Here is a 14,398-nt window from a genome sequence, read left to right on the forward strand (position 1 = left end):
CTAGTTTTTTTTTTAATGGTACATTAAATAAGTAGGGAAGAGAAAAAAAAAGACATCTAGCCTGTAAACTCCAAAATGTCTTGCAAGGGTTCATTGATCAAGTTTTATATTCCTTTGGGCAGAACACCCACAGGTAAGAGTATGATTCCCTATGTGGATAGAGGAAGGGGAGGGAGGGAAGGAAGGAAGCTAAGACATTTCCCGGGTATCAGTCTGCCTGAGGCAATACTCATTCAGTGATTAAGGCTAGGTAAGAAATGAGGCAAAAATGACCTTAGCACAAGCACTGTGCTAAGACTACAAAAAAAGATAAAAATACCCCTTGCCTTTGAAACCTCTCAGAAACAGTTGCTCTCTGTTGACATTTCTGGTGTAAAAGGGAAAATCAGAGAGGGAAAGACCAGTTTTGGAGCTACTTTTACTGTATAGGAAAGGATGCTGAAATCTAATCTCAGATAATACCTGCTTTACCTAAGTGTATTGTTCCATGGACCTCTATGCAAAGCAATTTTTACATAATGCTAATTTGCTTCTACCCACCCAATTCACTTAGCTTATATAACAAAGGTATACACAAAATAATACTTTTATATGAGTCACAAAGTATAGTAAAATGTATTAAATTCTGTACCATGATAATAAACAGAATTATGAAATAAAAGTAAAGTTAATGATAAAGTATGCACAGTACTGTACAATAAAGTAAGCACAGATGTGATGTTGCCCCTTCCCTACCCACTGTGCCATTTCCTTCTCATTTTACGTGAGAAAACAGGCAAACAGAATTAAGTGGCTTACCCAGGATCATACAGCTAGTAAATGTCAGAGGCTGAATTTGAACTCAGGTTTTCCTGATTCTATGCCTGGTTCTGTATTCACTGCACTACTTAGCAGCCCATTATGAACCTATTGAGAGATGTTTGGACAGTGGCTATCTTTTTCCCTTCATATATCTGATGATAGCAGGCAATATTATCCTCAACTAGTTTTTAAACTTTTAAAAATCTTGAAGTATTTGAATCCATCTTTTCAGAATTCACTCAAATGATGAAATCCTTCTGCCACATATATTGTCATGAGTGCTTTGGTTTGACCTTAAGTTCCAAAGCTTTTCTTTCTTCTTCTGTAATTTTTATAGCTTGCAGTTCAATCAGGTCCTCATTTGACAGATCTCCCTGAGACTCAGTCAACATCATTCTCATTGGCTTTTAGCTCCAATTCTTGTGCCAATTTTACAATCTTCTTATTCGCATCTGTGAATGCTACATCTTTGTCAAATCCATGAAAATCAGGAAAGAAATGTGGACACACTTTCCCCCAAACTCTCTTCATACATGTTTCTGTTACATCTTTCCAGAATTTTTTATGTAAAGTCAAATTTATGTAATAAAAATTTACATAAAGCAAGAACTGTCTGCAGATGATTCAGAATCCTGGTGAGTGAAGAGCTGGCTGTACTTTCCTGATTACAAAGCGAGGATCTGCCTGAGGAGCTTTGAAGTGCAGCGCTCTGGCTAGCCAGTTCAATAGCATAATGATTTTTTTTATACTCTTTTAAGCATGATTGTTAGTTAAAAGAACTGTCAATACTTCATTACTTTAAGGGTAGAATGAAGAGGATCTGTCCAGCAGGAGAGCAAACGAAAAGAAAGAGAATAGTTAGCAAAGGAGCAGCTTAGTGAGATATAGATGTTCCTGACTGGGTTGATGCAGTCCAGAGTTGTGAGATATCTCAGGCACATGGGTTTTGTTTTTTTTTTACTCATTTGTTCTACCAGGTTTTATAAGTACATGACAGTTCTCCTCCATAGATACTGAGTATCTTGGTGAATGTTTCTGTATTGACTGTGATGCATTTATTATTTCTCCATTAGCTTTATGAGAACCTGTGATATTATCACTAATGTTTTCACATTATTGTTAAATAAATCGTTATGTGTAAGATCTAATGTGTCATCACTGCGAGGTTTTATGTTAATGAGAAATCCTACCAGAGGAGGCTCAAGACCAGCACTAGTGAGTGAGAGTAGAGCATTCCCTCACAAAGTGCTAACCTTAGGAGGTGGAGAGAGTTTGATTGTAGCCTGCAGTCATGGGGGTCCTTCTCTGGGAACCAAAAGTTAGCTGTGAAAGAAGGCTGTGATTAATAAACCAGCACAAAGTGTATGAGGGATCCACCCTAGAGGCATAACACACGTGTTGTAATAGGAAACCCAAACCAAATACACTTTTGCTTTAAATGAATGAAAAGGCCAAGGTAAGCCTGGAGATTTGGAAAACTAGCTTCAGTATAAGATTACTTTCACTTGATTGGTAGGGTTATCCCTTATTTTTAAATTCAATTAATTTCTGTAAGCAGAAGAACAGTTGGTAGATTAAACAAAAGATCCTCTGCATGTGTTTGACAAAACATAAAATACAGATAAGAATTTTGTAATGAAAAGCACTTTAATTTCTATGTAGTCCTAGAATACTGTGTGCATAGAAATTTATAAAAGACTCCCTGGGGGTTAGAACAACCTCCTAAAGGCAAATGCTGAGGGAAGAAGAGAGCAGTAGAAAGAAGAGAAAGAGAGAAAATGTCTAGGAAATAGGAAGACAGAAGTCAATGGGTAAGCAAACAGGACCTCTAAAAAAATCTAAGTGAATCAGTCGTATGTAAAATTGGGGACCGGATGACCTCCAAAATCCCTTCCATTTTTAAATCTAAAACCTTCAAAACAGCAAGAACTTTCACTTTGTCCAGTGTTCAGCAAAAGTTATCAAGCTTAAAAGTAACCATTAAGCATTTGTTTGCATATGATATAGTTAACAATGATGATAGAAATATAGAACCACAGAACTTTAGAGCTAGAAAAGACCCCATGAATTCCACCCTTTCATTTATAACACAAGGAAGCAAACCCATAAGGGTTTTGCTTGAGGTGGTGCAGTGGATAGAGCACCAGTGCAGGAGTCAGGAGGACCTGGGTTCAGATCTCACCTCAGATACTTGACACTCACTAGCTGTGTGACCTTGGGCAAGTCACTTAACCCAATTGCCTCATCCTGGGTCATCTCCAGTCATCCTGATGAATATCTGGTCACTGGATTCAGATGACTCTGGAGGAGAAGTGAGGCTGGTGACCTGCACAGCCCTCCCTCACTCAAAACAAAGTCAAGTGCAAGTCATGTCATCATTTCTCTGACGGCATGGTCTTCTTTGGCAGCAAAGGATGAACACACCACATCACCATGTAGCTGGAGAGTTTAGATAAGAACCAGGTCTCCTGACCCCTAGTCCAGTACTCTTTTCATTATACCATGCTTCCTTTTCTGGACCATTACACTTCTAGTATCCTTTCTTAGTAAGTTCTAAATCCCAGAATGGGCTTCTACTGCCTTGTTGCTTCTCTCTTGTCCTTTTCCCTTAACTTTATAGTTGGGAGAAGGGGAAGGGGGACTGGATCAGTCAGTAATCACCAACTTGAACTGTGTGCCTATTATGTGCCAGCCACTGTGATGGGGGTGGAGATACAAATATGAAGGTGAGACAATCAATCAGTCCTCTCCCGAAAGAAGCTTACATTCTACTAGGGGGATTCGCATCTCTGCTCACAATGCAGGCCTTCCTCACCTCTCACCTTGATTATTACAAGTGCCTCTTAATGCCTCAAGTCTCTCACCACTACAGTCCATCCTATATACTATCACCAAAGTAATTTTCCCTAAATGTAGATCTGACTGTGTTACTCCTTTAATTAACTCTAGTGGTTCCCTATTTCCTTGAGGAGAAAATATAAACTCTTCTCTTTAGCTTTTCAAAGTTCTTTACAATCAGACATCAACATATCTTTCCAGCCTCACTGCACATCATTCTCTTTTCTGCATGATGTGCTCCAGCCAAACTGGCCTTCTTTCTGTTGTTCACATATGATATTCCATCTCTATTCTCTGTGCCTTTGTATTGGCCATATACCTCATGCCTCCAATATACTCCCTCCTCACTTCACCCTGTAGAATTCCTCTCTCCTTCATGCCCCATAGAGCCTTTCCTGACTCTCCCTAAATACTCCCCAAGTACCTTGTATTTATTTATTCCTTTGATATTTATTCTGTATATACTTATATACATACTCATTGTCTACTCCCATTAAAATGTAAGCTTTTTGCATATGGGTTTTTTTTTTCCCATTCTTTTGGCACTGATTACTGTAGAAATCAGCAAAAGTGTTTGAAAGAAGCGGCACTTAGTTGAGATTTGAAGGGGAATTCCAAGTGAAAAGATGAGGGGGGAGAACAGTATAGGCAGGGGGAAAGTCTACAATGGCACAGAAATGGGAGAAAGAATTTCATGTACAGCGAATAGCAAATATTCCAGTTTCATAGGATTTCTATCACAGAATGGGCTTCTACTGCCTTGTTGCTTCTCTCTTGTCCTTTTTCCTTAATTTTATAGCTGGGAGAAGAGGAAGGGGGACTGGAACAATCAGTCAGTCACTTGTTAGGGAATAGTGTGTAGTTAATGTGGAAAGGTAAGACAAGAATAACTAGATTAAAAGAATAAGAAATAGAGAATTTAAATAATACAATTTCAGAAAAAAAATTTAACAAATCTTGAGTGAATTCTCAGTGAAAAAACACCAGACTCAGGTGGATTTACAAATGAAATCTATATAATACAGAAAGAACTATTAACTTCAATATTATGCAAACTGTTTTCAAAAAATAGAGAAAAGATTTACTCCAAGATTAACTTATTCTATAAAATGAATATGGTCTTGATAACCAAACTGGGGAGAAATAAGGCAGAAAAAGCAAACTAAAGACCACTATCTGTAATGAATATGCATGCAAATATATTGAAAAAACAATTATCACAAAAGCTACAGCAACATGTTAAAAGTTTATACACTATGACCAGCTTGAGTTATAGCAGAAATGCAGATTTGGTTCACTATTAGGAAAACTACAAATAAGATAGATCATATTAATGTAAAAAAAAAATGGAAAAGTACATAATTATATCAATAGCTACAGAAAAAGCTTTTGACAAAATACAATGCCACTTATATTAAAAACATTAAGGAACAAAGTAATGAGTAAGTCTTTTCACGAAATGGTAAACGGTATCTATTACAAACAAGAACTACTACTATTTGTATTAGAGACATGCTAGAAGCTCTTCCAATAAATGCTGAGGTAAAGGAAAGATGTCTACTGTTGACACTATTAATGTATGAGAAGTGCTAGATATTTCAATAAGAAAATATACATTTAGGAAACAGGCACAAACAGAAAAGAAATAAAATAATCTCATTTTTTTTCAGGCAATAGAAAGAATCATAGGAAGCCACCTAAAAACTGACAATAACTTCAGTAAAGTGGCAAGACATAAAATAAATCCACAAAATCTTCACTCATTCTGCATATGACCAAAAATACCCACCAGAAAGAGTTAAAGAAATAAATGCTATTTGGAATAACCATGGGACATATAAAATAATACCGCATCTAGGAATTATATGACTGTAACTACAAAAATCTTTTTAACAAAAATAAAGACTTAAATAGAGAAATATTGATTGCTCATATTTTGGGCCATGTTAATATAGTGAATATGATGATACTACTTAAATTGTTTTAGTGCCATTCCAAAGTACCAAAGGGTTATTTATAAAACTAGACAAAGTAATAACAACATTCACCTGGAAGGACGATAGGTCATGAATCTCAAAAGAACTGATGAAAAATAATGGGAATGAAGGGGGTCTATAAGTACCAAAGCTCAAACTATACAAGGCAATATCCATCACTGCGATTTGTTATTAGTCAAAAAAATATATAAAAACTGATCATTGAAATAGATTAGATAAACAAGACCTATCATACAAACTATCAGACATAGTAACGTAATGTTTGATAAACACAAGGACACCAACTATGAGAGCAGTTGCAGACCAGAAAAAATTAGGTTTAGAATAATGTTTTATACCATATACCACAAGAAACCCCAAATAGATATAAGATGTACTGTTAATATAAGAGGTAACATCAAAAAAGAAATTAGAGTAAAGGGAAGCTGATAGCTTTCATGGCAATTAGGGAAAATGTTCCTGGTCAAACAAGAGATAAAAAAGGATCATAAAAGATAAAATGTGCAGTTTTGACTAGATAAAATTGAAAAGCTTTTGCACAAAAAAATCGATAGTTAGAAATGGAAAGAAAATAATTGACTAGGAAAAATCCTCATAGCATACTTCTCTGATAAAGACCTGATTTTCAAGATACAGAGGAAATTGATACAAGTATATAAGAACAAAGGCAAATAAATAAATGGTTAAAGGATATAGCATTCAGTTTTCAAAATGGAAAAAATGCACACTATTAAATACAATGTGAAAAATGCTCTGAATTACTAGTAATAAGAAACACAAATTATAATAATTTTGAAGTTCCACCTCACACCCATCAAATTGGCAAAGAAGACAAAAGGGAAAATTGCAATTATTGGGGAGAGAGGTGCTTTGAGAAGATAGGCACAGTGATGCTGTGTTGGTGGTACATTGAACTGGTTCAACCATTCTGGAAAGCTATTTGTAACTATACCCCCAAAGTCACTAACTATTCATACTCTTTGACTCAACAATGCTACCTTTAGACACATAAAGCAAAGAGGTTAAAGACAAAAAGAAAGGATTTATATATATATATATATATATATATATATATATATATATATATATATAAATATTTATAGCAGTACTTTTTCTTTTAACAAAGAACTAGAAGCAAAATAGGTGCCTATAAATGGTGAAGTGGAAATACAAATCTCTTTATAGATCTTTTTTTTTTCTTTGATCTCTTTAGGATATAGATCCAGCAGTCGTATTTTTATGGTTGATGGGTTTGCACAGTTTTATATTGGTCGTAGTTTCAAATTGTTCTCCAAAATGGTTTGACCAGTTCACAACTCCACCGACATATTCCATATTCCCTATCAAATTATTTGAAACTTGGGCCTGGAGCTTAGTACTAGAGCTATATTTAGTAGTGGAATCTTCTGTATGGGGGGGTGGGGAGGTGTTGAAATTTTGGAGGTGGATATGATTGCTGTGGTATAGTGTACACAAAATGCTGACCAAAGAGTCAAAAACATATTGTTGGGAAATAAATGAGGAGAGTAGGAAGAAGAAACAATGAAGGAGACAGAAAAGCAATAAGCAGAGAGGTAAATGAATGTCCAGGTTTTATGGCTATCGAGAGGAGAGTGTTGCTTTTTTTTATTTTTTTTTAAGAATGAGTTGTTGATTCAAAAATATGAAAAAGGATGAGTATTAAAAAGGGTCAGTATTAGTGATTAGAAGGTTACTGCTGTCTTTTTTGATCAGAATTTTAAAAAACACTGGGGATTCCATTAGGTAAGTAAGAAATTAATAAAAGTAAGGTCAATTGTAACAGAATAGAAACATACACTTCAAGGGCATTGTGTATCTATGTCCAATTCTGAACCCTTAATAAGGAAATAGGAAACTTGAAAAAGATTAAGAGGAAAAGCATGAAGATGATTATGTCAATACATCAGGAACCTGTGATTTCTTAGGTGAAAAAATGACCCAGATCATAACCCAGCTGTAACTTAGCTGCATCATGGAGTGTTGCCTGGGGATCAGAATAGCGAAGTAACTTGCCCATGGTTAGACAGCTAGTGAGTGTCTGAGGCAGGATTTAATACCTAATCTAGTATTTACACAGTGCTTTAAAGCTTGAAGCTAGGTGGCTCAGTGGATAGAGTGCCAGGCCTAGATTTAGGAAGATCCATATCCTTAATTTCAAATCTGGTCTCAGACACTTAATAGCTGTGTGACTCTGGGCAAGTTACTTAGCCATGTTTGCTGCAGTTTCCTCATCTTGGAAAATAATTTGGAGAAGGAAATGGCAAACCTCTCTAGTATCTTTGTCAAGAAAACTCCAAATGGGGTCACAAAGAGTTGGATATGACTAAAATCTCTGAACAATTAAGCTTTAAAAATGCTTTACAAATGGTATCCTTACAGCAAGCTTGAGTGGTAGGTGCTATTATTATTCCCATTTTCCTAATGAAGAAACTGAGATAGACTTGCCAAAGTCACACAGCTAATGTCTAAGGCTGAGTTTAGATTCAGGTCTTCCTGACTCCAGGCCTAGCATTCTATCTATTATACCACCAGCTGTCATATTTAAATCTAGGTCTTTTAGATCCCAAGTCTACCATGCTAGCCAGTATGTCATGCATGATTAAGGGTTAAATAAGGCTGTCTGCAAGGAAAAGTTTAAAACTTAATCCAATAAGGTGTGAAAAATATGCTTGTAATTATACATGGCCATCAATTTAAGCAGTTTTAAGTTTAATCCATTATTTATGGTGATTTTGTGATAAATGTAAAATCATTCAACTCTTCCATAGTCATTTTAATGACTGAAAACACAAGATCAATCATTTCTGGAGCTGATCAGTTTTACCAGGTAAACAAAGTCTCTGAGGAGTCTTCAAGAATTTTATGGCTATTAGATGGATTCTAATGACCAAATGACCTTCATCTCCTCCAAAGGCAGGGCAAGGCAATGTAGCATGAGCAGTTCCATTTAGATATATAATAATAAAAATGCCCTGAGAGCCATATTACCAAACACTAGAATCACTAATGAATATTGTGGATAGGAAATTACTCCATGTAGATCTATCCAGGAGAGAGTGTCATCCGACTTCATGATTTAAGGAAACCAATTGCCTGGAAGCACTTAAATGAACTGACCTTTATAAAGTTCTTTCTCATATTGCATTTTGATGATGATGATGATGATGATAATGATGGTACACACAAACCCCATCACAGCAGAATGTACATGGGAAAAAACCCAGTTTTCTTTTAAAAAGCCATTTTCTGTTTAGTTATAAATTTTATAATAAAAACATCAATTGTTACGGAGTTCTGGAGTTAAATAAATCAAGAGTCCTATCAGGTTCTAAAAAAGGAAGAAGAATATAAATTACCAACATTGCTAAGAAGCTAAACCTGAGAAGGAAGTAGAGGGTGCTATTGATGATTCAATAAGTCCAGATATAGCTTTCAGCATAAGTGAGAAAAGAAAAAAGAAGGTGGACTGTGGGCAAATGAGAGCGGCTTGACTTGGTTTAGGGACAAGCTGACCTGGATAAATTCAAAGGAGGAAAGAGAAATAGTATTTATATAGCATACCTACTATGTGCCAGGCATGGTGCTAAGCTTTTTTTTTTTAAACAAATATTATCTCATTTAATCTTTACCATAAGAAAGTCTGTGTCAGAATTCCAGTTAGTCATACTATTGTGAAGATTTACAAATGGGAAACACAAACACATATCTATTATATACTTCCTCCTGGTCTCTCAGAAGCCGTCATAGTTGTTGAGCTTCATATAGTAAATCAATATTCTTAGAAATCCATTCATTATAGTCAGGCTACCATACAGATTTATGATACTCTCACCAATAACAGTAACAGAAAAGTGTCAGTTGTGAGGGTCTCAAACATATTAACAGCCTAATGTTTAATTCAGAGCATGCTAACAGAGCTTGAATAAGTAGAATTTGATTTATTAAATGCATCAAACACACAATGAGACATTTTCCTGGGCAATTAGTTTTAAAATTAGCCTTTCCTTCATGTCCCTTCTTGCCATAATTTAGCTATTGTGAACAGAAGGTTGGTTGTCAGGATACTTTGGTGTTCCATATTTATTAATCCTTCATTAGAAACTGTGGGCCTTTAATGAAGATGGTTGCAAATTACTGGCCCTGCAGCCAGTCATCTCAAACCTGGATGTTGAAATACAGCCTTAAACTTCCTAGCACAAAAATCACACAAAAGATTTCCAAATGATAGTTCAACTCAATGTCATTTCGAATCAATGCATTTACCAGTGGGATGAGCATCCAGGAGTTTGTAGCATCACAGTCCCTCTGATCAATTTCACTCTGAACAGAGTGATCACACTGAATGCAGTAAGTACCCTTGGCATTAAAATACATCCTGATTAGTAACATCCTTTTGAATCTGCTCAGCAGAAAAATCTGAGCAATGCTGTACCTTGGGTATCTTTTTTGCACCGCAATGTAGAAATGATATTTCATCATTGTAGTCTTCAACTGAGGTATATCTGATATATAGAACTCCAAATTTAGAGGAGTTATCAATTAGGAAGCCATTCTTTTTCATAAGTATGTTAGATAACTGAGCTTCTCCTATTTTTAAACTCCTGAGGTTCTAAGGGGAATCAAGCTTTATTATATTTAAAAGAAATAATTTTTGTTCCAATTTACCTTTCCTCAATACCCTTTTTTCTTCCTTTTAATTTTTTGAAGAGTGACCATTTTTATGGATGCCTTTAATTTTTCATTGCGATAATTTCTAATATATCCCTTCCCTCTAGCATACTCACCCAGACATACTCTATAACAAAGTATTAAGAAAAGAAAGAGAAAAAAGCAGTTTTACAAAACCAATTAACAAGTTGAAGGTGGAGAGAGAACACTTTTTAAAAGCTGGGTTGGACTTAGTAGTTTGTTTTTTGGCAATTTTTTAAAAAATTCAACAATAATGAAATAAATCTGAAATGGTAAGTATGAACCAAATTGTGGTGAGCCTTAAATGCTAGTCAACAGATTTTGCGTTTTAGATTAAAGGCAATAGGGAGTTATTGATGATTTTCATTAGGAATGGGGGCATATAGTTAGATCTGTATTTTGTGATTATCCCTCTGAATATCTACATCTGTGTGGAGGATTGGTTGGAAAGGAGAGCATGAAAGCAGGGAGAACAATTAGGGTAGTATTAGAATAATTCAGGGGAGGCGTAGCAAGGGCCTAAGCTTAAGACATAGGCTAGTAGAGAGAAGAGCCCCTTAGCTACTGTTAGATTAGCTATTTGAAAATCAATTCTTACAAGAAGATTTCAGCCTAAACCCCTCAAATATTCAGAAGTAACTTTTTGGGTGGATTACATACTGTATAAAATTTCACTTCCTGCAAAGGTCTGGGTCCAGTTTTGCCTCTCCTCATCTCTGGAGACACACAGAATAAACCATTCTACTACCCATCAGATACTTGAAGGCAATTATTATGTCTTCTCCAAGTCATCTCTTCTCCAGGTTAAGTGGTTCCAGGTCCTGCAATTATTCTTTGAATTATGTGGTTTCCACAACTCTTACCATACTGGTCACCTTCCTTTGGTTGTTTTCAAGCTCAAAAACATCTTTGTCTTCCATCCCCAATGCTAATGCCTTTCCTCTATCGAAGATGTTGCATGTTTTTTTTTTTTTAGTGGTTATTTGTTTATTTTCAACATTTATTCTTCAAAAAAAATTAGTTCCGAATTCTCCCCCTCTCATCAACCCCTTCCCCATCAATTGAAAGGCAAGTAATATGTTATCAATTATATATATTGATATATGTCAATATCAATATATATTAATATATATATATGTTTTGCATAACATATGTCCCTATTAGCCATGTTGTAAAAAGAAAAAAAAAGGCAGATCAAATCTTGCCTCAGACATTACTAGCTATGCGACCCTGGGGAAGTCATTTAACCTCTATCTTAGTTTTGTCATTTATAAAATGTGGATAATAATAACCCTTATTCCACAAGGTTTGGGGGAGGTTCAAATAAGATATCTGTGAAACATTTAGTGCAGTACCTAGTACATTTTTGTTGTTCAGTCATTTTAGTTGTGTCTGACTCTTCATGACTCCACTTGGGGTTTTCTTGGCAAAGATACTAGAGTGGTTGGCCATTTCCTTCTCCAGCTCATTTTACAAATGAGGAAACTGAGGCATACAAAGGTAAGTGATTGGCCCAGGGTCACATAGGCCAGACTTGAACTCAGAAGATGAGTCTTCCTGACTCCAGGCCTGTCACTCTATTCACTGTGTCACTTAGCTGCCCCCACCTGGTATATAGAAGGTGCTTAATAAATGTTTGTTTCCCTCCTCCATCCCCCTTCCTTGTGGAAGATCTCAATAACAGATAAGAAGCACTGTGGAATTTTCTTCTCAAACAGTTCTTAGGAGTCTCATAGGCTTCTATCTAATATTTTCAATAGTTTCTTACGATCTTTTTCACCTAGCTTATCTGCAGAAATCTGTTCAAGTTCCTTACATTTCTGTGGCTCTAAATGATTACAACCTATTCTTTCAGTAATATTTAATACTTTTGATAAACAGCGCCTGGGGAGCTGGAATATCTCTGCTCATCCAACAAAAACATCCGTGTGCTTCCAATGCTCCATTAATTTTAGTTTGGATGATATTCTCAGGTACATTGAAACTGTGGGCAGGGGGACAATCAAGTCTAACTTGTGTTTGACAGGTGGAATAAGTCCCCTTGATCCAACAATCGTACTTAAAGGACCAGATGTTGGTAGAACACAGTATCCGGTCAACTGAGCTTTAAGCCCCACAAATTCCTTGTAAAACCAGACACCTGTACATCTGAGCTTTATCTTTAGATAGGTTATGCAGAAAGGGTACCTGTGACCATGAATCATTAAATTCTAATATCCCCTTGAGATACTCTGATGCTGTCTCGTTTTCCCTTTGGCTGACCACATACCTTGATAGACAATAGAACTCCTATTGACACTAGAACCTGTTCAGAGCAATGACAATAGATTCAGAAACTTAAGGCTATACTTACTTACTCGTCGTCCCCTGGTCACAGTTTCAGGCTCATTACACACATCATGAACGACTAATGTTAGAATGTTTGCAAGTTTCTTTTGAAAACATAGGAAAAAACACACTTTCCATTGTCTACTCTGCTTTTGCTAGTCTATTATGGATGTTGCCACCAGATGTATCCTTATAAAATACTGCTTTTACAGATAGGAGTAGTTATGGGAAACATGGGAAGATTTGTATGAATTGATGCAGAATAAAATAAGTAGAGCCAAAGAACAACAAGGAAAATAAGACAAAATCATCCTAATTGAAAAATGAACGATAGTCCTGGAGACCATGTAATGAAATGACTCCCACTACAGGTGAGAGTTAGGGGGATCCTAGGGCAGAATGGTAGATATGCTGTCAGATTCAGTAATTGGGATTTTTGTCTTTAATTTCTTTTCTTTGTTGTAAGAAAATATTCAAAGTGAAGGGGAGAAGGGATTTCTCCCTCTTCACCCTCAGTGACTGTGATGTGAAGATAAAAGTTGTAAATAAAACATTAAAAAATAAACTAAATTACTGATTTTACAACATTGTTTGGCAAGGTTCTTTCTCGGGTGAAGGAAAGTTTGCCTGCCTGTCTGTCTCATTTTGGTTGGAGTTTTGGGGGTATCTTTCTGGGTGGGACTTTTCTTTTTTTCTCCTGTCTCTAAAACCTTTTAGGTGTTTCTCTCTTTCTCTTTTACAATCTTGCTTTTCTTCTGTGTGTCTTGGATTCCTTGAAGTAACAAGAATCTCAGCTTCATCTTGTCTAAAGGAACTTGGATAGCACAATCTATCTATCACCTTTCTTACTGGCACCCCTTTTCTAGAAATGTTGAATTAATTAGAGCTAAGTTTCCCATTTAAGACACTTATCTGGTTGATGAGGATATTTGTCTTGGGCTAAAGTTCCAGTAAAGAAATAAATGTGTCTTCTGTTAAATTAATCATACAATCACAAGGCCTCATCTTACAGATGAGGAAAATGAGGCCTAGAGATATACCTGCAGGCTAAGTTCCAAATGGTCTGGACCCAGAAGCAAAGCAGATCTAGAAGGTTAAAATGTTTGTTGACTTAAGTCCAAGTTTTCTTAACACTGTACTCCCCTATTCAGAACCTTCAGTGGATGCTAATATTTATATATATTTTTTTTTACTTTTCTTGGTTTTTCATTTGTATAAGTTTATTTTCTAATTTTTTAAACATTCATTTTCAAAAAAATGAGTTCCAAATTCCAAATTCTCTCCCTCCCTCCAGACCCTCCTCTACCCACTGAGAAAGCAAACACTATGATACCCATTATACATGTGAAGTCATACACAATATACTTCTGCAGTACTTACGCTGTGAAATAAAGGAAGGGAGGAGGAAAAGAAAGTGAAGAATCTGTATTCAGAGATCATCAGTTCTCTCTGGAAGTAGATGGCATTTTTATTATGAATTTTTTGGAATTGTTTTGGATCATTGTATTGATCAAATAGCTAAGTCTTTCATAGTTGGTCATCATTATAATACTGTTGCTACTATGTACAATGTTTTCCTGGTTCTGATCACTTCACTTTGCATCAATTCATTTAAGTCTTCACAGGTTTTTTTGAAATGATTCCCCTCATCATTTCTTATAGCACAACAGTATTCTATCATAATCATATACCACAATTTGTTCAAACATTCTCCATTTGATGGG

General features: G+C 35.8%; 1 protein-coding gene across 8 annotated transcripts in view; it reads right to left on the bottom strand.

Annotated features, from left to right (window-relative positions):
- The window catches only part of STARD13 (StAR related lipid transfer domain containing 13), a 750,665-nt gene that overhangs the window by 593,798 nt on the left and 142,469 nt on the right, over positions 1-14,398 (bottom strand). The window lies entirely within an intron of this gene.

Source organism: Notamacropus eugenii, chromosome 5 (genome assembly GCF_028372415.1).
Source record: "Notamacropus eugenii isolate mMacEug1 chromosome 5, mMacEug1.pri_v2, whole genome shotgun sequence".
NCBI classification, from domain to species: Eukaryota; Metazoa; Chordata; class Mammalia; order Diprotodontia; family Macropodidae; genus Notamacropus; species Notamacropus eugenii.